Genomic DNA, 24,409 nt, shown 5'->3' on the forward strand with positions numbered 1-24,409 from the left:
TCAAATTGCGGAAATTCACATTTTTGCACCATAGTTTGTAAACGCTATAACTTTTACCCAAACCAATAAATATACACTTATTGCATTTTTTTTAATCAAAGACATGTAGAACAATAAATTTAAAGAAAAAATTATATAGAAATGTAGTTTTATTTGAAAAATTTTACAACCGAAAGTGAAAAATGTCTTTTTTTTGCTAAAATGTCGGTAAATTTCGATTAATATAAAAAAAGTAAATATGTCAGCAGCAATGAAATACCACCAAATGAAAGCTCTATTAGTGAGAAGAAAAGGAGGTAAAATTAATTTGGGTGGTAAGTTGTATGACCGAGCAATAAACCGTGAAAGTAGTGTAGTGCAGAATTGTAAAAAGTGGTCTGGTCATTAAGGGGGTTTAAGCTAGGGGAGCCGAGCTGGTTAATATGTATAAATATATCAGGGGTCAGTACAGAGATCTATCCCATCATCTATTTATCCCCAGGACTGTGACCGTGACGAGGGGACATTCTCTGCGTCGACAGGAAAGAAGGTTTGTACACAAACTTAGAAGAGGATTCTTTACGGTAAGAGCAGTGAGACTATGGAACTCTCTGCCTGAGGAGGTGGGGATGGTGAGTACATTAAAGGAATACAAGAGGGGCCTGGATGTATTTCTGGAGCGTAATAATATTACAGGCTATAGCTACTAGAGAGGGGGCGTTGATCCAGGGAGTTATTCTGATTGCCTGATTGGAGTCGGGAAGGAATTTTTTTATTTCCCTAAAGTGGGGAAAATTGGCTTCTACCTCACGGATTTATTTTTTGCCTTCCTCTGAATCAACTTGCAGGATGACAGGCCGAACTGGATGGACAAATGTCTTTTTTCTGCCAGCATCAGAGAAGGAGGAGTAGACCCTACCCATAGGCGGGGAGGGTAGCAGCCGGCTACAGGTCATAAGCCCATGCAGGCCAGCGGGCTGTGTCTTTTCTGAAGGGGGTCACATTGTGCCAATGTGTTTGGAGAGACCAGGAACGAGCTGACATCACTGCCACCACGAGACTGCAGCCAAGGACTATTCCACCCTCATAACCCAAAGGAACTTTCATCGACCAGGTAACTGACTTTTGCTCTGCTTAACCCTGTTGTACCTGTATCTGTAACTTCAGACCATTGTATATATTTTCTGTGTATATTGCGTTATATCTAGTGTGCCCTTAAGGCGATTAAATATATAATTTAATCTTGTGCCATCTTGTATCTCGATCACGAATCCCAACGTCCGTGTTTCGGCCTACTTATAAGCTATATTATCCCGTTAGCGGATCAGGCTTCTATCAAATGAGAAGATGGTGGCAGATTATACGAGCTGAGAATGCGCTGTTTTATTGCGGCAGTGAAAAGGCTCTCTCAGCTTGTTGCCTCTCTGTACCTGCGTGGACAAGAGGTGTCTGTGTAAACTGTACCAAGCTTCTCTGTACTTGCTCCTCTGCTCTGGAGGGTGTAACATCACGCGTTGGTAACAAGTGACCATACTGCGTCTTGTAAGCTTGATGTAGGTGATGTCAAGTTGGCACGAGGCGTGGTATTTCGTCACATATTGGTGGCAGAAAAGTGGGCTTGAGATACTAGTGTGTGTGTGTGTGTGTGTGTGTATATGAGACCCATACTCCCAGACACTAAAGACGAACAGCAGTAGATTTTGCTGCTGGAGTCTTAAGATCAGCTCAACACTAGAGGGGAGGATCCCCGGAGGTATCTGGTGCAGATGCTTGGGAAGATCTGCCAGGCAGGCTTGACCATTACGCGAGGAAAGTGGCAGCTGGGCATAAGTGAGGGACCCTGGGCAGGCGGGGAAGCTTCAGAACGAAGCCCAGGAGAGTGGATGCCAGCGCATCTTGGACCACCCTTCGGGACAAGAACCAGGTGATGTCCTTCTTGATCACCACCGGGTACTATAGGGGGTTCGCTCCCCACTATAGTAGCCTGGCAAGGCCCCTGACGGACCTCACCAGGAAGAAGCTTCCCTCCGCAGTCGATTGGACAACCGACTGAGACGGCCTTCCAGGCCGCCCTTTCCAGCTTCCCGGTACTACAGGCAGCCGACTTCACGCGGTCGTTTATAGTACCAACCGACGCCAGTAATTTCGGCCTCAGTATCATGCTCAGTCTGGGTGACTATTGGCCAAAAACGAATAGAAGGTGGATACGCAGGAGACTGGCGCTCCAGCCTTACCACTTTGCCATTCGCCACCAGAGAGGGTGCAGAGGGGCACACGGGGAAACACAGGAATGTGCTTCCCCTAATACCCTCTAAAGGGGGAGGTGTGAGGTATATGGATTATCATTTATTGGCAGCCCTGATTGTCATTTGATTCACCTTTTTGCATGTACAGTCAGTGTACATGCAAAATATGTTCTCACCCCCAGCCATCTCCTGTCAGCTAGCAAGGGAGGAAGCCCCAGGGGTCCAGGCTTCAAGGAGGCCCCAGGTGGATAAAGTCACACCTCAACCAGCCAGGTTGGAGGCAAGCTAATCCTGCAGGAAAGCCCCAGCAGGAGATCTCAGCCCTTGCCCAGGATCAATGATACCTCCCAGACATGTTGGCACCTACATTTCATAAGGAATTATAAATCGTCCGTCCATCCCAGGCATAATTCGGTTATCTTTTTGCGATCCTGGGGCAAAGCCAAACATCCACCTGGTCCTGGCTTGATGCTAGGATGCCCGGGAGGGGAGCTATACATATCTCTCCACAGAAACCAAATAACAGTGACATGCTTAGGCTCTAGTTGTAGCCGGAACCCAGGCGGATCAATTGGGCCCAGAACCATCTTATTGGGCCCAGATTATCTGAGCTGAGAAAGCGCTGCTTCATTGCAGCAGTGAAAAGGCTCTCTCAGCTTGTTGCCTCTCTGTACCCACGTGGACAAGAGGTGTCTGTGTAAACTGTAGTAAGCTGACCTTACCTGCTCCTCTGGAGGGCGTAACGTCACACGTTGGTAACAAGTGAGCATACTGCGTCTCGTGAGCTCGACGTAAGTGCCGTCAAGCCGGCACGAGGCGTGGTATTCGTCACACACCTGCATAATCAACTGTTCTGAAACTCCTCTGTTTGGCGGAAAAATCCTGCACTATGCAGGAGCTGTGGACGGGCATGGATGAACAGACTGATGAGTGGTCGGTCTCCATGCGGGATGTGTGTGATGTGTTGCGCTGTTTTGAGTACTCCACCAACATGGACGACGCTGTCATCAGCCTTACTATTCCACTTCTATACCTCCTAGAAAAAATGCTTTGAGTGATGATGGATGAGGATGTGGCACTGGAGGAAGAGGAGATGGAACAGGGAACATTCCCATGATTATCAGGACAGTCGTCCACACATGGCTTCCTGCACCAACAGCGTCCAGGTACACAACTGTCCAGCCAGGGGACAGTTTTGTAGGATGATGATGAGGAGGAGGAATCATGTTCATAGCAGGGTGGCACCCAAAACAGCTCATAGGCATTAATGGGGCATGGCTGGGGGGATACAGAGGATACAGATAATACATCTCCCACAGAGGACAACTTGTTGTTGCCTCTTGGCATCCTGGCACACATGACTGACTACATGCTGCAGTGCCTGTGCAATAACCACCGAGTTGCTCTTATTGGTACCAGTGCTGGGTGGCCACTCTGCTGGATCCCTACTATAAGGACAAAGTTCTGTCCTTACTTCCGTCACTGGAGCATGATCGGAAGATGTGTGAATACAAGCACATGCTGCTAGGTGCGCTACTGGCGGCGTTCACACCTGATAGTGGGGTTTCAGTGGAAGCACGAGGCGAAAGTCATCAACGCAGCTGGGACACTGGAACCACCTCAGAAGGAAGGGTTAGAATGACTGAAATATGGAAAAGCTTTGTTAGCAAGCCACAACTTCCAGCACCATCATCAGGGACCGTATTAGCAGGAGGCAGCGTTTCAGCAACATGGTAGAAGAGTATGTGTGCACATGTCTACATGTACTGACTGATGAGTCTGCCCCATTTAACTTCTGGGTCGCCAAATTGGACACTTATCCTGAGCTTACCCTTTACGCCTTGGAGGTGCTGACATGCCCTGCGGCAAGTGTATTGTCTGAAAGTGTTTAGCACAGCAGGGGGTGTGATCACAGACAAGCACATCCGCCTGTCCACAGCCAACGTGGATAAGCTCACGTTCATTAAAATAAACTAGGCATGGATCCCACAGGACTTTTCCCTACCTTGGGCCAAGCCATTGTTATACTCCAACGCAGTTTGTTCTGTTTGCCATATCCCAAATCATTGGGGCCTCTCCAGCTCCTGGTTCAAGATTGTTATTTTTTTATATTGACAGAGTAGAGAAATATACCGGCCACACCCCAAAAATGGCTATAGATTACACACAGATTTAACAGACAAATTTCCTGGTTCAAGATTATTATTGTTTTATTTTTTTCTATTCTATGTTATTTTAAGTCATTTCCCTATCCACATTTGTTAGCAAGGCAGTTGTCTGGCTCTTACCCCCATTTTGCAGCCCTCTAGCCATTTCTATGACTATTTTACAGACCTTTTACAGCACCAAAGTTCGGGTCTCCATTGACTTCTATTGGGTTTGGGGTCAAGTTCGGGTACCTGAACTTTTAAACAAAGTTCGACCAAACCCGTCGAACCTGAACATCCACGGGTTTGTTCATCCTTATTTAATGCTGCACCACTAGGTTGAAGATGTGCGCCATGCAGGAAGCATGTGTTTTATTTCGCCCAGGTTTAGGGTGGCCATGATGTTGTGCCCATTGTCGCTGGCTACCCTGCCCAATTAGAGTCGTTGGGATTACAGCCAGTTTGCTGCTTGATATACTTGAGCAACTGCTTGCCGGTGTGACAACTCTCTCCAACATGGCCGACCAGCTCCAACATGGCATGGCAAATAGAGATCAAAATGTCGAATTGGACAGTTCACTGAATTTCCCTAAAAGATTTGATTCGATCTGAATTTATTTGTGATGAATCACATTAAAAATCAGCTATTTCCTGGCTGCAGAGAGTCTGTATATTGGTTTAGACCACTGTGCACTGCAGAAACATGTCTAGATAGTCCACTGTGGTAGTGAAACAGTTACTTTGAGTCTGTATGACAGGCAGTTGACAGGCGTCACTCTTAGAATCATTTCGCACTTCATTTATTTAGTCAGTCACGAGGCCAAAACTGACCAAATAACTCAAGTGTGAACTTATCCTTATAGGTCAATGTTAGTGTCAGGTATAACGAACCATGCAGTGACCCAAGATTGTACTATAGAGTGAAAGAGTGCACAACTTTTACACTGTCGTCTGCTGATTCCACGCAGTTTTCTACAGAACCAGTTCTGTTACACGCTAATACAAGTAGTGCCCCCATGACAGAGTGGAGAGGGTGTCAGAAGTATGTTTGTGTTGGCATCACTGTTTATTTTGCCCTTCAACTGATCTGTCATAAGAACACCCCCCCAAAAAAAAAAAAAAAAAAGATCCTGTGTTTTGAGCATCCACCTTCACATGGTCAGCATTTGGTCGGTAATCCATCAGTATTGCTAAGGCCCAAAAAAAATAAAACAAAAAACAAACAGGAGTGGATCCGAAACAGGGATGAAACGTAATTGGAAAGTTTGCAAGGTAGAGGATGAGGAGGCAGAGGAGGACATTGGTGCAGGACTCACAGCTTGAGAACGTGGAGGCAGCAGCGCCAAGTTGCTGGTGTGGCCGGGCAGGAACCACATTTACCCAATGAGCCGTAAAGTTACAGCTCCACACGTCGGCTCGGAGGTGAACTTTAGCAGACTCTAACAGGCTCAAGGAATGGCCCACTTTCTGTTCAACATATGTGTGCAGGGCTGGTACTGCCTTTTTGGAGAAGTAATGGTGGCTTGGGACTCTCCACCTTGGCTCTGCACAAGCCATCAGTTCTCTGAAAGGTGCAGAGGCCACCACATGGAAAGGGAGGGACTGTAGTACCAGCAACTTGGCCCAGAGCATGTTCAGCTTCTGTGCTGTTCGATGAGTGCACGCATACTGTTGTCTTTTTGCAATCGCCTTAGTGATCACTGACGAAACGAGTGACAAGAAGGAGGTGCAGGAGCATCAGGCTTAGTAGATGATGGGAAGAATACACAGCTCCCTTCTGCTGAGTTGGTGGAGTCTTGACTGCTGGAGAAGGGGTGCAGGCCACTGGGTGCTGACTGCCTGCTACCGCTGCCTACGTGAACCCGTGCACCTTTAGTTCTTTCCAGAAAGGTAGGCTCCTGCATAGCAGACGGTCTCCCCCGGGCACGTTTAGCTCCATACCTCACACTGTTGCCACCCTACTGACTGAGGGCCATGCTACCACCTTGCTTGCTCAGCCGCTGCCTCACGCATAAGCTGCCACCCTCTTCTGATGATGGAGCCCCCTCTTCACCTGGCTCCCATGTGCAATCGGCTACATCATCCACTACTGTCTGCATGTCACTAATTTCACCCTCAACAGTCTCAGGGCCACATGCCTGACCACTTGCAATCCCAGCCCCCATGCAACCATCATTATCTCTACTAGCCTGCCAGCCAAAGGAAGCAGAGGATCTCTCCTCTACATCTTGGCTGGGCAGTAGGTGCTGACTGTCCTCTAGAACTTGTTCTTGCTAAAAAAGCGGAGCCGAGCTGATGGCATATGATACTTCCTGAGCAGAAGGAACAAAAAATGAAAGATGTAGGTTCAGGACAGGTGGTGGCACAGAGCTTGTTCCTGGGGCATGCCAACTAAGTGTGGCGTCTGATGTCACTTGAGATGAAGTAGAAGACTGAGTCAACCATTCAAGGAAAGCTGGGTTGCTGGTCAAAACAGGACCGTTGGATGATACTGGCAGCTCTGGCTTGTTGCTGCGACTGCTGCTACCACCACTTCCCCTGTTCTTCTGCTGCTAATTCTGCCAGCACCATAAACATTTTGGCCACTGCCTGTTGTCTTAGAAGGGCCTGTCACCAGTCTGTCGTACATACTGTACTGAAACAGTAACTGTAAGGGTAAAAGAGCAATAGTTTCAGGCTGTAATTTCACACCAGAAACAAGGATGAATGTATGTACTTACATTTGAGAATGTGAGCACCCTAAAATATGTAGTATAAGGCTGCAATTTCACACCAGAATTAAGGATGAATGGATGTACTTATATATGAAAGCAATTAAACACCCCACATCTTGTAGTATCAGGCCGCAGTTTCACCACAATTATACCATTAGTGATTAACGGATATACTTATGTATAATAAAATGTGAGTACCCTGAAATCTGTAGTATCAAGCCGCAATTTCACCCCAATTTGACAATCAAGGATTAACGGATTGAATTATATATAAAAAAAACGTGAAGACCCTAAAATCTGTAGTATCAAACCCCAATACCCCAATTAGACAATGAAGCATTAACCGATTGACTTATATATAAAAGAACGTGAAGACCCTAAAATCTGTGGTATCCAGCTACAATTTCACCGCAATTAGGCAATCAAGGACTAACGGATTTGAATGATATATAAAAGAACGTGAACCCCCCAAATTCTATGGTATCAGACGCCAGTTCCACCCCAATAACAGAATCAAGGATTATTGGAATTACTGATATATCAAAGAATGTAAGCAACCTAAAATCTGCAGTATTAGATCACTTTGTATCCCAAAATATTACAGCAAGGTGAAATGGAATAGCTCCTATTAGCCAGGGTTTACACTGTTCAATTGTCCCCTGCTCTCTCCCAATAGTATGGATAATGCCTCCTTATTATATCCCTACACTATGAATAATCTGTCCCTGAACTGCTCAATAGTAATATTTGGTGAATTAAGCCTTTCCTAAACACTGCCCCTAGTGCCTGTAACGTCTCTCCCTGCACCAAGTTGGGCAGAAAAGACTCAATATTGTAAAGGCCTATATATCTTGCTTTACAGATTGTTATATGGACATTATGGTAGTCATTTTTGTCTGCTTTCTAGAAGGTCAATGCAAGTTTAATCTTCTTGGACAGAGAATTACTAGGAAAGAGTTAGAAATCTTTCATAAACATTCCCAGGTCGTAAACTGTGGGGGATTCCGACAGGTACCATAAAAGACACTTCATGGATTCTACAAAAGGACAATGGACAAGAGGCGGAGGGTTCTAAAGATTTTCTTTTATTATCTTAATGAATAGAAATAATGGTATTATGATATTATATGCAACATTTATATGCTTATTTCATTGAAAATTATTAGTATATCTTATTAACAAGGAGTTTTTTTATTATTATTTTGAAATATATAGAATTAGGTGGGATATACCAATGTATTTTTTATTATGTGTAAAAAGCTAGTGTGTGAACTAATTATCTCACTTTCAAGGTATGTGGAGAAAGAAGATTGATTGTTTTGGTAAGATAGTCTACTTTATAGATATACGGCTTTAAGACTATGTCTGACAGTTGGTGGCCATTAATTACACTCTAAAATATAGAACACTAGTGTCCTCTTGTGGTGGTGGTGGTGAGTAAGAGATAAGGGAAAAATTGATGTACTATTATCTTATTAGTCAAGTGGAAGAACAGACCAAGCCCACCTTACAGGTGGTGGGGGGAGGGGGATAGAAGATAGCAGGAGACAGCAAAAGGGGGCCATCAGATGAATGCAGGGATAATCCATCAAAGACGAGGCAGAAAGAGAACCTGACCAGCCCTCATTTCTGAACCATGACCACTGACTTCTTTCAGACAACTAAATTCTAAATTCCTGGTATTGTATAAATGTATGTCTTTATATTAGGCAAATTGATTAGTCAAATATATCTATATTCAAATAGACCATATCGTTCTTGTAGGATCTAGATTGACTTGAAATGATTTCAACTGCAGTACAAATTATGCATGTCTATCTAGGGAGATAAAGATATACACATGTCACAGGTAGTACGGGAAAGGAAAGCCAAACAAAGGGGACCACAACAAAACAACAACAGACTAGGCCCCAAACTTAGGGAACAAAGAGGTCACCTCCTAGCAATCCCTGGTTCTCTCCCAAAGCTAATAACAACATGTGCAAATCTCAAAGGTAGAAATGCACATGCACAGGAACAATGCTAAAACACAGCACAATACCCTCAGCTTTGGGAACAGGGAAAGAGGCAACCGACTCCTTCCAAATTGAAGGAGTTAGTGTCTCCCTGAGGCCTAGTCAGAACAGACACACCGATAAAAGGGAAAAGGACTTAGCTTGAGAAGCAACTGGAACAGGAGAACCGCCACACAAGCAGAGCACTCCACAGAAGAACTATCAGCCGCAGGGAAACAAGTGAGAGGCGGAACATATAAAAAGCCACCTGACTGATAATGAGCAGCATCTGCGAAGGGGTGGAAACCTGTCAGCAACAATGAAAACAAAGATCTGTCAGATAGACTCCTGAGTCATATATATATATATATATATATATATATATATATGTATATATATATACATACACAGTACAGACCAAAAGTTTGGACACACCTCATTCAAAGAGTTTTCTTTATTTTCATGACTATGAAAATTGTAGATTCACACTGAAGGCATCAAAACTATGAATTAACACATGTGGAATTATATACATAGCAAATAAAGGGTGAAACAACTGAAAATATGTCATATTCTAGGTTCTTCAAAGTAGCCACCTTTTGCTTTGATTACTGCTTTGCACACTCTTGGCATTCTCTTGATGAGCTTCAAGAGGTAGTCACCTGAAATGGTCTTCCAACAGTCTTGAAGGAGTTCCCAGAGATGCTTAGCACTTGTTGGCTCTTTTGCCTTCACTCTGCGGTCCAGCTCACCCAAACCATCTCGATTGGGTTCAGGTCCGGTGACTGTGGAGGCCAGGTCATCTGGCGCAGTTCCCCTATCACTCTCCTTCATGGTCAAATAGCCCTTACACAGCCTGGAGGTGTGTTTGGGGTCATTGTCCTGTTGAAAAATAAATGACGGTCCAACTAAACGCAAATCGGATGGAATAGCATGCCGCTGCAAGATGCTGTGGTAGCCATGCCTTGTTCAGTATGCCTTCAATTTTGAATAAATCCCCAACAGTGTCACCAGCAAAGCACCCCCACACCATCACACCTCCTCCTCCATGCTTCACGGTGGGAACCAGGCATATAGAGTCCATCCGTTCACCTTTTCTGCATCGCACAAAGAAACGGTGGTTGGAACCAAAGATCTCAAATTTGGACTCAGACTAAAGCACAGATTTCCACCGGTCTAATGTCCATTCCTTGTGTTCTTTAGCCCAAACAAGTCTCTTCTGCTTGTTGCCTGTCCTTAGTAGTGGTTTCCTAGCAGATATTTTACCATGAAGAAAAGCAACTGTGAGAGAAGGTGACTTTTTAAAAATACCTTTATTATTCTATCAAAGAAGGGTATTGGTATAAATATACCACTATAGTGTAGAGAGACATGCAAGTACTTAAATTTCCTGTGGGGGAGTATTCCTTCCATGAGAAATCCACAGTAACAGGATAGCAAAAAAAATAAGGAAAAAACTGGGGAGGGAGGGGCAGAGTTTTATAGACCGGGCAGGGGCAGAGTTCTCTCACCCTAGTTTGCCCTCTAGCGTGCTCAGCCCAGGGTGACCCCCTGATGGTGGAGGTTCCCTGTCCCCGAACCTATTTCTATCCCGCCCCTGTTAGACCCTACTCAGGCGAATCCTAGTAGGGGGAAAGATAACTAGGTCGAGGGTATCGGTGGTTATTCCAAAAAAGGTGGGAACCGCCAAGACCTTTCTGATAAAAAAATAAGAGTGTCAGTGGCTCTTCCCAGGATTGGGTGCCACTGAGACTCGCCATATACAAAATAAACGAGACCCCAACGCGTTTCACCTAGAATACACTAGGCTCATCAGGGGGTGATCTCAAAAGGAGTCAGAGATAAACAAAACACAACAAAAATATATAAATATGTAGGATACTTAGCTCCTAAGCTGGATACACATGGTTAATTCTGATTACCCAGAAAAATGCTGTCCTGTTATGGGTACCTAAAAGAGTATATTAACTCCATTAATATCAGGTCAGCAGATGTTATGCATTATTATAAAGTCCTTCCATCATGTAACAGAAGAGAGAGATAAGGTCTACTTACAGAGGGACAGAAAGTTAGAGTCCCAGCAAGGAGCCACGGAGCTTGGGCAAGGTGAGAAATTTCTGTTTAATGGTTCTTTCTACCACCAGCTCAGGGGGACGGCGATGGGGAACTCCTGTGCGCCAACTTACGCCAACCTCTTCCTGGGCTGGTGGGAGGATAAGTATGTCTTCCCAGACTAGCATCGATGGTGGAATGACAACATCACATTTTGGACTCGGTACATCGACGATGTCTTCCTGATCTGGGCGGGTACCATTCCCGCCTTTCATGAATTCATCAACACCCTAAACCAAATTTACATCGGTCTGGGCTTCACCTTTGAAACCCAGACTGAACAAATCACCTTCCTTGATGTGGTGGTGAGGAAAACTGAGGGGACCCTCAGTACATCGGTACATAGAAAACCGACAGCCACCAACAGTATCCTCCATTAGGACAGCCACCACCCTACGGCCGTGAAGAGGGGCATCCCCAGGGGGAAGTATCTGGGGGGAACTTTTACTCGGAATCTCAGAAGTTGAAAAAAAGACTCACACAGAGAGGTTATCCCCCGAACCTTCTAAAAGAGTCATTTCAATTTGCCGAGTCCAAGAAGAGGGAGGAAGTTCTGATACCAAGGTCGAGAGACAAGACAGACAAGGGTCTGATACGTCTGATTTCCACCTTCGACTCTGGTAACAGGGAGGTGACCTCCATCTTGAGAGCGTACTGGCCAATACTCTTGATGGACCCAGACCTTGCACAAGTAATCAAAGAATTTCCCCAAGTTACATACCGTAAAGGCAGGAGTTTACGGGAAAGATTGGTTCATAGCCACTACAAGGGTCCTAGAAAAGAGGGTACATGGTTAGATCAGAAGCCTCTGGGGGTTTTAAAATGCAGATCCTGCAAAGCTTGCAAGTATATTAACATCTCGAAGACGGTTACCTGTTCCGTCACACAACGTTCTTACTCTATCCGAGACTTTGCGAATTGTAAGACAAAGGGTGTAGTATACATCTGCCAATGTTCATGCCCCTTTGATTACATAGGAAAAACAAAAAGAGAATTTAGAAGAAGGATCTGCGAACATATCAATGATATAAAAAAATTGAAGGATACTCCCATAGCTCAACATTTTAACAACTGCCACACTGGCAACCCTGATTCCGCACGCTTCTCAGTCTTGGAGGTGGTCCCCCTCCCCGAAGGGAGAGGTGACTGGGACAGGAAGATCCTTATGAAAGAAACTGCTTGGATCTATAGATTCCAGTCCCAGTCCCCTCTCGGCCTAAACAAAAGAATAAACTTTACTTGTTTTATTTGAAAACCTGGCTACCCAAATTCCTGGTCCTTTAAATTAAAATATATGTCCTCCTTTAGTGACATTTGTGGATGTATGGCCCTTTAACTGGCTCTTTGATCGATGCGAAAAGCATCCTTTAAATGGTGAACAAATATTAGCTCACCATATCTCTTGCGGTAATTTGGTGCCTTACTCCCTCTCCTATGCCATTAGGGGGGGGGGGGGGGGAAGAGCCAAATTACTTATTATCAGCTTATATCTATACACCATAATTTTATGGGAGACATCTGTCAGTCCCTCTTATTTTCTTTTGGCCCTCTCTGCAGTTGCGGCTCTTTTCTATAGGAAACATCGTGGGAAGTATGGGCGAATCCCCTCGCCAACATATGCCTATTATATAATCCTCACTTGTGCAGAATATGCCTCCTGAGTAGAGTTGAGCAGACACCTGGATGTTCGGGTTCGAGAAGTTCGGCCGAACTTCCCGGAAATGTTCGGGTTCGGGATCCGAACCCGATCCGAACTTCGTCCCGAACCCGAACCCCATTGAAGTCAATGGGGACCCGAACTTTTCGGCACTAAAAAGGCTGTAAAACAGCCCAGGAAAGGGCTAGAGGGCTGCAAAAGGCAGAAACATGTAGATAAATCCCATGCAAACAAATGTGGATAGGGAAATGAATAAAAATAAAAATAAAATAAATAAAAATTAACCAATATCAATTGGAGAGAGGTCCCATAGCAGAGAATCTGGCTTCACGTCACCCACCAATGGAACAGTACATTCTCAGATATTTAGGCCCCGGCACCCAGGCAGAGGAGAGAGGTCCCGTAACAGAGAATCTGGCTTCATGTCAGCAGAGAATCAGTCTGCATGTCATAGCAGAGAATCAGGCTTCACGTCAGCCACCAGTGCAACAGTCCATTGGCATATATTTAGGCCCAGCACCCAGGCAGAGGAGAGAGGTCCCGTAACAGAGGATCTGGCTTCATGTCAGCAGAGAATCAGTCTGCATGTCATAGCAGAGAATCAGGCTTCACGTCAGCCACCAGTGCAACAGTCCATTGGCATATATTTAGGCCCAGCACCCAGGCAGAGGAGAGAGGTCCCCTAACAGAGAATCTGGCTTCATGTCAGCAGAGAATCAGTCTGCATGTCATAGCAGAGAATCAGGCTTCACGTCAGCCACCACTGCAACAGTCCATTGGCATATATTTAGGCCCAGCACCCAGGCAGAGGAGAGAGGTCCCGTAACAGAGAATCTGTCTTCATGTCAGCAGAGAACCAGTCTGCATGTCATAGCAGAGAATCAGGCTTCACGTCAGCCACCACTGCAACAGTCCATTGGCATATATTTAGGCCCAGCACCCAGGCAGAGGAGAGAGGTCCCGTAACAGAGGATCTGGCTTCATGTCAGCAGAGAATCAGTCTGCATGTCAAAGCAGAGAATCATGCTTCACGTCAGCCACCAGTGCAACAGTCCATTGGCATATATTTAGGCCCCGGCACCGAGACAGAGGAGAGGTTCATTCAACTTTGGGTAGCCTCGCAATATAATGGTAAAATGAAAATAAAAATAGGATTGAATGAGGAAGTGCCCTGGAGTACAATAATATATGGTTAAGGGGAGGTAGTTAATGTCTAATCTGCACAAGGGATGGATAGGTCCTGTGGGATCCATGCCTGGTTCATTTTTATGAACGTCAGCTTGTCCACATTGGCTGTAGACAGGCGGCTGCGTTTGTCTGTAATGACGCCCCCTGCTGTGCTGAATACACGTTCAGACAAAACGCTGGCCGCCGGGCAGGCCAGCACCTCCAAGGCATAAAAGGCTAGCTCTGGCCACGTGGACAATTTAGAGACCCAGAAGTTGAATGGGGCCGAACCATCAGTCAGTACGTGGAGGGGTGTGCACACGTACTGTTCCACCATGTTAGTGAAATGTCGCCTCCTGCTAACACGTTGCGTATCAGGTGGTGGTGCAGTTAGCTGTGGCGTGTTGACAAAACTTTTCCACATCTCTGCCATGCTAACCCTGCCCTCAGACTAGCTGGCCGTGACACAGCTGCCTTGGCGACCTCTTTCTCCTCCTCTGCCTTGGCCTTGGGCTTCCACTTGTTCCCCTGTGACATTTGGGAATGCTCTCAGTAGCGCGTCTACCAACGTGCGCTTGTACTCGCGCATCTTCCTATCACGCTCCAGTGCAGGAAGTAAGGTGGACACATTGTCTTTGTACCGTGGATCCAGCAGGGTGGCAAACCCAGTAGTCCGCACACGTTAAAATGTGGGCAACTCTGCTGTCGTTGCGCAGGCACTGCAGCATGTAGTCGCTCATGTGTGCCAGGCTGCCCAGGGGTAAGGACAAGCTGTCCTCTGTGGGAGGCGTATCGTCATCGTCCTGCCTTTCCCCCCAGCCACGCACCAGTGATGGGCCCGAGCTGCGTTGGGTGCCACTCCTCTGTGACCATGCTTCATCCTCATCCTCCTCCACCTCCTCCTCATCCTCGTCCTCCAGTAGTGGGCCCTGGCTGGCCACATTTGTACCTGGCCTCTGCTGTTGCAAAAAACCTCCCTCTGAGTCACTTCGAAGAGACTGGCCTGAAAGTGCTAAAAATGACCCATCTTCCTCCTTCTCCTCCTCTTCCTGAGAAACCTCCTCTTCCATCATCACCCTAAGTGTTTTCTCAAGGAGACATAGAAGTGGTATTGTATGCTGATAACGGCGTCATCGCCACTGGCCATGTTGGTGTAGTACTCGAAACAGCGCAACAGGGCACACAGGTCTCGCATGGAGGCCCAGTCATTGGTGGTGAAGTGGTGCTGTTCCGTAGTGCGACTGACCCGTGCATGCTGCAGCTGAAACTCCACTATGGCCTGCTGCTGCTCGCACAGTCTGTCCAGCATGTGCAAGGTGGAGTTCCACCTGGTGGGCACGTCACATATGAGGCGGTGAGCGGGAAGGCCAAAGTTACGCTGTAGCGCAGACAGGCGAGCAGCGGCAGGATGTGAACGCCGGAAGCGCGAACAGACGGCCCGCACTTTATGCAGCAGCTCTGACATGTCGGGGTAGTTGTGAATGGACTTCTGCACCACCAAATTCAGAAAATGCGCCAAGCAAGGGATGTGCGTCAAACCTGCTAGTCCCAGAGCTGCAACGAGAGAACAGCTCTCCGTCTGGGGCCCAGCTGTCACTACATTTACCCAGTGTGCAGTTAGGGAGATATAGCGTCCCTGGCCGTGCTTACTGGTCCACGTATCTGTGGTTAGGTGGACCTTGCCACAGATGGCGTTGCGCAGTGCACACTTGATTTTATCGGATACTTGGTTGTGCAGGGAAGGCACGGCTCTCTTGGAGAAGTAGTGCCGGCTAGGAACAACATACTGTGGGACAGCAAGCGACATGAGCTGTTTGAAGCTGTCTGTGTCCACCAGCCTAAATGACAGCATTTCATAGGCCAGTAGTTTAGTAATGCTGGCATTCAGGGCCAGGGATCGAGGGTGGCTAGGTGGGAATTTACGCTTTCTCTCAAATGTTTGTGAGATGGAGAGCTGAACACTGCAGTGTGACATGGTTGAGATGCTTGGTGACGGAGGTGGTGGTGGTACATCCCCTGTTTGCTGGGCGGCAGGTGCCAACGTTCCTCCAGAGGCGGAAGAAGAGGCCGAGGCGGCAGCAGCAGAAGAGGCGGCAGCAGCAGAAGAGGTAGCAGGGGGAGCCTAAGTGACTTCCTTGTTTTTAAGGTGTTTACTCCACTGCAGTTCGTGCTTTGCATGCAGGTGCCTGGTCATGCAGGTTGTGCTAAGGTTCAGAACGTTAATGCCTCGCTTCAGGCTCTGATGGCACAGCGTGCAAACCACTCAGGTCTTGTCGTCAGCACATTGTTTGAAGAAGTGCCATGCCAGGGAACTCCTTGAAGCTTCCTTTGGGGTGCTTGGTCCCTGATGGCGGCGGTCAGTAGCAGGCGGAGTCTCTTGGCGGTGGGTGTTCTGCTTTTGCCCACTGCTCCCTCTTTTGCTACGCTGTTGGCTCGGTCTCACCACTGCCTCTTCCTCCGAACTGTGAAAGTCAGTGGCACGACCTTCATTCCATGTGGGGTTTAGGACCTCATCGTCCCCTGCATCGTCTTCCACCCAGTCTTGATCCCTGACCTCCTGTTCAGTCTGCACACTGCAGAAAGACGCAGCAGTTGGCACCTGTGTTTCGTCATCATCAGAGACTTGCTGAGGTGGTATTCCCATGTCCTCATCATCAGGAATCATAAGTGGTTGTGCGTCAGTGCATTCTATGTCTTCCACCGCTGGGGAAGGGCTAGGTGGATGCCCTTGGGAAACCCTGCCAGCAGAGTCTTCAAACAGCATAGGAGACTGCTGCATAACTTGAGGCTCAGACAGTTTCCCTTATATGCATGGGGGTGATGTGACAGACTGATGGGGTTGGTTTTCAGGCGCCATCTGTGCGCTTTCTGCAGAAGACTGGGTGGGAGATAATGTGAACGTGCTGGATCCACTGTCGGCCACCCAATTGACTAATGCCTGTACCTGCTCAGGCCTTACCATCCTTAGAACAGCATTGGGCCCCACCATATACCGCTGTAAATTCTGGCAGCTACTGGGACCTGAGGTAGTTGGTACACTAGGACGTGTGGATGTGGCAGAACGGCCACGTCCTCTCCCAGCACCAGAGGGTCCACTAACACCACCACGACCATGTCCACATCCGCCTCCCTTACTAGATGTTTTCCTCATTGTTATCGTTCACCACAACAACAAAAATATTATTTGGCCCAATGTATTGAATTCAAATTCAGGCTTTTTTTTACAGACACCTAACACTATCTGGCTATCTATTTAGGTACCGTATTACACTAATACAGGCACAGCAGTAACCACATATTTAGCTGACTATGAATTTGAGGCCTAGTATTTAGGCGCTGGGTGACAGGTATACGTTTTACGGACAGAATTAGACTGGGATATGCACAGTAGCGTGTGTGTGAAGTTATTGAGAATGACCCTATCAGCACCTTGATTCTGATATACCCTTTTAGGGATGTATTTAAAGTAGGCCTGATACAGCAGAAACCACTAAATTAGGAAATTGCTAAATTGGGAATTGTATTTCAACCCAGAACAAAAAATGTGCTTTGACGGACACTAAATAACTTGCCCAGCCACAACAGTACAGCAGTAACGACAGATTTAGCTGGATATAAATTTGAGGCCTAGTATTTAGGCGCTGGGTGACAGGTATAGGTTTACTGACAGAATTAGACTTGGAAATGCACAGTAGCGTGTGTGTGTGTGTGTGAAGTTATTCAGAATGACCCTATGTGCACCTTGAATCTTATATACCCTTTTAGGGATAGATTTAAAATAGCTCTGATACAGCAGAAACCACTAAATTAGGAAATTGCTAAATTGGGAATTGTATTTCAACCCAGAACAAAAAATGTGCTTTGATGGACACTAAATAACTTGCCCAGCCACAACAGTACAGCAGTAACGACAGATTTAGCTGGATATAAATTTGAGGCCTAGTATTTAGGCGCTGGGTGACAGGTATAGGTTTACTGACAGAATTAGACTTGGAAATGCACAGTAGCGTGTGTGTGAAGTTATTCAGAATGACCCTATGTGCACCTTGAATATTATATACCCTTTTAGGGATAGATTTCAAATAGCTCTGATACAGCAGAAACCACTAAATTAGGAAATTGCTAAATTGGGAATTGTATTTCAACCCAGAACAAAAAATGTGGTTTGACGGACACTAAATAACTTGCCCAGCCACAACAGTACAGCAGTAACGACAGATTTAGCTGGATATAAATTTGAGGCCTAGTATTTAGGCGCTAGGTGACAGGTATAGGTTTACTGACAGAATTAGACTTGGAAATGCACAGTAGCGTGTGTGTGAAGTTATTCAGAATGACCCTATGTGCACCTTGAATATTATATACCCTTTTAGGGATAGATTTCAAATAGCTCTGATACAGCAGAAACCACTAAATTAGGAAATTGCTAAATTGGGAATTGTATTTCAACCCAGAACAAAAAATGTGCTTTGACGGACACTAAATAACTTGCCCAGCCACAACAGTACAGCAGTAACGACAGATTTAGCTGGATATAAATTTGAGGCCTAGTATTTAGGCGCTGGGTGACAGGTATAGGTTTACTGACAGAATTAGACTTGGAAATGCACAGTAGCGTGTGTGTGAAGTTATTCAGAATGACCCTATGTGCACCTTGAATATTATATACCCTTTTAGGGATAGATTTCAAATAGCTCTGATACAGCAGAAACCACTAAATTAGGAAATTGCTAAATTGGGAATTGTATTTCAACCCAGAACAAAAAATGTGCTTTGACGGACACTAAATAACTTGCCCAGCCACAACAGTACAGCAGTAACGACAGATTTAGCTGGATATAAAATTTGAGGCCTAGTATTTAGGCGCTGGGTGACAGGTATAGGTTTACTGACAGAATTAGACTTGGAAATGCACAGTGTGTGTGTGTGAAGTTATTCAGAATGACCCTATGTGCACCTTGAATATTATATAAAAAAGTCCAGCGAGATTGATGTCTATAATGCAAAGCATAGGGGTAATCATATATATAACAGAACGTCCAGCAATAGACCCTATTGAAAAATATAATGACTATATTTAATGAGAAAACTATAACTCTAACAAAGTCAGATCGGGTGGGCCACAAAAGATTAATAGGGCAAAGTGGGTAAGCGGTGGGGAAGATATCCCTGCCACTATTACCCTGATCTAGTCCTGTGCCCAGGGACGTCTCCTGGTGGTGGGGACTCCCTGTCCTCGTGCCTAACCTATAACTCCTAACAAACCCTGATAAGGTGGAGAAAGGAGGAATACTGGTACCGAAAAGTGGCCCCCTCCGAGAAATGACTTACACAAAAACACATCAATAAATACAAAAATGCAAAAAAAGGTGTCCACAGTATACGACCCTCGTGACCTATTGCCAGGAGGTACCGGGTACACCTAGTGGTTAAAAATTACGTGGACAAAGCATACACACACAGGAACATATATACGATAATTATATGATGTACAAAAGATACAGAATAAACCCCGACGCGTTTCACCCACAGAGTGGGATCCTCAGGGGGTAATGCGAGATGAATATATAAAGTGTAGAGGGCCCAACTAAAAGATGCGGTGGGCCCCGTCTAATGATAATACGTAATTAATAGTTGTATTATAAAGAAACAGTCACCAGACCTAGCCAAATTAATGAGGTTGATAAATCAGCCCCCATAGGAGAATACATACAGTCAGTGGAAATTGGAATAAACGGCAAGAAGATGACATCCGTCCATGCAAGATTGCATCTCTGATAACATAGGGAGCAGCCCTATCTCACACAGGTAAATGGTGCAGGTACTCAGAGAGGGGCATCATAGATGATGACCCCACATCATGGTGGATGAGGCTGCCATGAGCTCCCAAGGTGGGGATTGCTCGCTGGAAAAAGCTCTTATGGTATAGAGCTATCCACCCAACAAGACCTACAGATAAACAAAGGTAAATGTATTAACCTAAAGCCGGACAATTCCAAAGCCAAAAGATCATTAAGGTGGGTACTCACATATAATCGGAGCTGATAATAAGAGGGTCTGGAGCAGCGAAGATAGAGACCAACCTCCCCCTTATTTATATGAATTAACCGACCCGCCGTCCGAGATAATAGGAACCTCCCCCTAGTGAGTGGTCACCTCAGAAGCCGCTTGTATGGTGCGTTCCACAGTGGAACGCACGCCCAGGGCCAGAGACTAGGCCACTCGCAGGCTGATCATGCGTTTGGTGTATCTCTGCCAGTGTCCCTGTCCCTTGGACTACGTGGGCAAAACAATACGTGAGTTCAGGAGAAGGATCCTTGAACACATTAACGATGTAGTCAAGAAGGAGCAACACCTTTGGCCACTCACGTCAATGACTGTCATGGGGGGGATCCCTCAGTACTTAGGTTTACGGTCCTAGAACTGGTACCCCCCCTCCCCACGTGGAGGTGCCTGGGATAGGCGAATCTTACAAAAGGAGAGCGAATGGATACACAGGTTCCGTTCACAATCTCCCCGTGGCCTTAATGAGCGTCTAACATTTTCTTGCTTTTTATGAGCACTACCTGCGTCAAGATCCTCTTTTTGTTTATATATATTTTTCTTTCTTTCTTTTCTACTGTATTGCCTTTTACACAGGCTCTAACTCTTCAATTCTCATTATATTTAACGTTACAATTTTTCCATACTGATACTGTTTGGCTGCATCCCTGGTCCTGAGCGGCCTACTCTCCCTGCTAGGTCCCATTTGCCAGTATGGCCATCCGTAGAATTATTTACTCTCCCCGGTTTCGTAGCCTGGGTATGTGAAGTACCCGAACGCATTATCTATGAAGGTGTCACTTTATATCCAAGCACACCATATATCTGGTATCCGGTTATTAGTACGGAAGCCAGTCTTTACCGTATATTTTGAGTATAGTACTCTATTACTCTATGCATTCTATTGACCGCACATTTATCAACCCCCCCCCCCCCCCCCGCTCGCCTGCGCTCCCCCCCCCCCGCTTCTCTTTCCTGTTTAAAAAAAAATAAAAATATGTTTTTTAGCAAGTTGTTTCCGACATTGACCGTCATTAGGCGCTCTGCTTAGCATTTTATAGATCCTAGAGGTCACTATTAATATCATCCCTTTATTATGGTAATTCAATAGGGCCGACAGTGTGTCTTATAGGGCTTCCTGAGCATTTTTTATCGATCATCTATATATTTCTTGCATTGTTTACCTAGTTCGGATTTAATCCGGAAGTATCACGCACGGCATGCGGTCCAAGCTGAGACGCATAATGACGGCATACAGGAAGTGCGGCTCATACACCGGATATCCGTCCGGGAATGCCACGATTAGGTGAGTTTGGCGTGCGTCCCACTGTGGAACGCATGATCAGCCTGCGAGTGGCCTAGTCTCTGGCCCTGGGCGTGCGTTCCACTGTGGAACGCACCATACAAGCGGCTTCTGAGGTGACCACTCACTAGGGGGAGGTTCCTATTATCTCGGACGGCGGGTCGGTTAATTCATATAAATAAGGGGGAGGTTGGTCTCTATCTTCGCTGCTCCAGACCCTCTTATTATCAGCTCCGATTATATGTGAGTACCCACCTTAATGATCTTTTGGCTTTGGAATTGTCCGGCTTTAGGTTAATACATTTACCTTTGTTTATCTGTAGGTCTTGTTGGGTGGATAGCTCTATACCATAAGAGCTTTTTCCAGCGAGCAATCCCCATCTTGGGAGCTCATGGCAGCCTCATCCACCATGATGTGGGGTCATCATCTATGATGCCCCTCTCTGAGTACCCGCACCATTTACCTGTGTGAGATAGGGCTGCTCCCTATGTTATCAGAGATGCAATCTTGCATGGACGGATGTCATCTTCTTGCCGTTCATTCCAATTTCCACTGACTGTATGTATTCTCCTATGGGGGCTGATTTATCAACCTCATTAATCTGGCTGGGTCTGGTGACTGTTTCTTTATAATACAACTATTAATTACGTATTATCATTAGACGGGGCCCACCGCATCTTTTAGTTGGGCCCTCTACACTTTATATATTCATCTCGCATTACCCCCTGAGGATCCCACTCTGGGTGAAACGCGTCGGGGTTTATTCTGTATCTTTTGTACATCATATAATTATCGTATATATGTTCTTGTGTGTGTATGCTTTGTCCACGTAATTTTTAACCACTAGGTGTACCCGGTACCTCCTGGCAATAGGTCACGAGGGTCGTATACTGTGGACACCTTTTTTTGCATTTTTGTATTTATTGATGTGTTTTTGTGTAAGTCATTTCTCGGAGGGGGCCACTTTTCGGTACCAGTATTCCTCCTTTCTCCACCTTATCAGGGTTTGTTAGGAGTTATAGGTTAGGCACGAGGACAGGGAGTCCCCACCACCAGGAGACGTCCCTGGGCACAGGACTAGATCAGGGTAATAGTGGCAGGGATATCTTCCCCACCGCTTACCCACTTTGCCCTATTTATCTTTTGTGGCCCACCCGATCTGACTTTGTTAGAGTTATAGTTTTCTCATTAAATATAGTCATTATATTTTTCAATAGGGTCTCTTGAATATTATATACCCTTTTAGGGATAGATTTCAAATAGCTCTGATACAGCAGAAACCACTAAATTAGGAAATTGCTAAATTGGGAATTGTATTTCAACCCAGAACAAAAACTGTGCTTTGACGGACACTAAATAACTTGACCAGCCACACCAGTAACGACAGATTTAGCTGACTATAAATTTGAGGCCTATTCTTTAGGCGCTGGGTGACAGGTATAGGTTTACTGACAGAATTTGACTTGGAAATGCACAGTAGCGTGTGTGTGAAGTTATTCAGAATGACCCTATGTGCACCTTGAATCTGATATACCCTTTTAGGGATAAATTTAAAGTAGGCCTGATACAGCAGAAACCACTAAATTAGGAAATTGCTAAATTGGGAATTGTATTTCAACCCAGAACAAAAACTGTGCTTTGACGGACACTAAATAACTTGACCAGCCACACCAGTAACGACAGATTTAGCTGGATATAAACTTGAGGCCTAGTATTTAGGCGCTGGGTGACAGGTATACGTTTACTGACAGAATTAGACTGGGATATGGCCAAAAAATAACCACACTATTGATGGTTAAATGCACTTGGTGTAACAGCTTGACCAACCACACTACTGAGGGTTAAATGCACTTGGTGACAGGCGCAGCTTGCCCCTGATGTAGTATATGGCCAAAAAATAAACAGACTATTGCTGGTTAAATGCACTTGGTGTGACAGCTTCACCCTGATGTAGGATTTAGCCAAAAAACAACCACACCATTGAGGGTTAAATGCACTTGGTGGCAGCTTGTGCTGGCGCAACACAAGGCACAAAATGGCCGCCGATCACCCCAGAAAAAAGTGAATGAAAAACGCTCTGGGCAGCCTAAAAACAGTGAGCAATTCAATAGCAGCAGTTCAATCATCCACAGCTGCAGATCGATCACTGGATGGAGTCTTTTGGAGGAGTTAATCAGCCTAATCTCTCCCTACTGTCGCAGCTGCAACCTCTCCCTACGCTAATCAGAGCAGAGTGACGGGCGGCGCTATGTGACTCCAGCTTAAATAGAGGCTGGGTCACATGGTGCTCTGGCCAATCACAGCCATGCCAATAGTAGGCATGGCTGTGACGGCCTCTTGGGGCAAGTAGTATGACGCTTGTTGATTGGCTGCTTTGCAGACTTTCAAAAAGCGCCAAGAAAGCAACGAACACCGAACCCGAACCCGGACTTTTACGAAAATGTCCGGGTTCGGGTCCGTGTCACGGACACCCCAAAATTCGGTACGAACCCGAACTATACAGTTCGGGTTTGCTCATCCCTACTCCTGAGCAATTCGTAGCAGATATTTTCGTCCCACGATGCGTTCCATTCAGAACCCAAAGTGACGCGAGGGAACTTCCGGTCCCTGTGATCGGCAATCTTCTAAATGCCCGGTGCGTTACATCCGATGCGTTCCACGCCACCGGAAATGACACAGGGAAGCAGGTATGCAGCGTCCGGAAGTCACCTCTGGGTGGCGTGCCTGACTGGATAAAGACTGCAACAACGGATTTTCTCACCTTGCCCAAGCTCCGTGGTTCCTTGCTGGGACTCCATCTTTCTGTCCTCTCTGTAAGTAGACCTTATCTATCTCTTCTGTTACATGATGGATGGACTTTATAATAATGCATAACATAGATGCTGACCTGATATAAATGGAGTTAATATACTCTTTTAGGTACCCATACCAGGACAGCATTTTTCTGGGTAATCAGAATTAGCTCCTAAGCTGGATACACGTGGTTAAGTATCCTACATATTTATATATTTTTGTTGTGTTTTGTTTATCTCTGACTCCTTTTGAGA

General features: G+C 45.9%; 1 protein-coding gene across 1 annotated transcript in view; it reads right to left on the reverse strand.

Annotated features, from left to right (window-relative positions):
- Positions 1-24,409, reverse strand: part of SHISA8 (shisa family member 8) — a 953,154-nt gene that overhangs the window by 135,955 nt on the left and 792,790 nt on the right. The gene's annotated exons all lie outside the window — the stretch shown is intronic.

This window comes from Bufo gargarizans, chromosome 7 (assembly GCF_014858855.1).
Source record: "Bufo gargarizans isolate SCDJY-AF-19 chromosome 7, ASM1485885v1, whole genome shotgun sequence".
NCBI classification, from domain to species: Eukaryota; Metazoa; Chordata; class Amphibia; order Anura; family Bufonidae; genus Bufo; species Bufo gargarizans.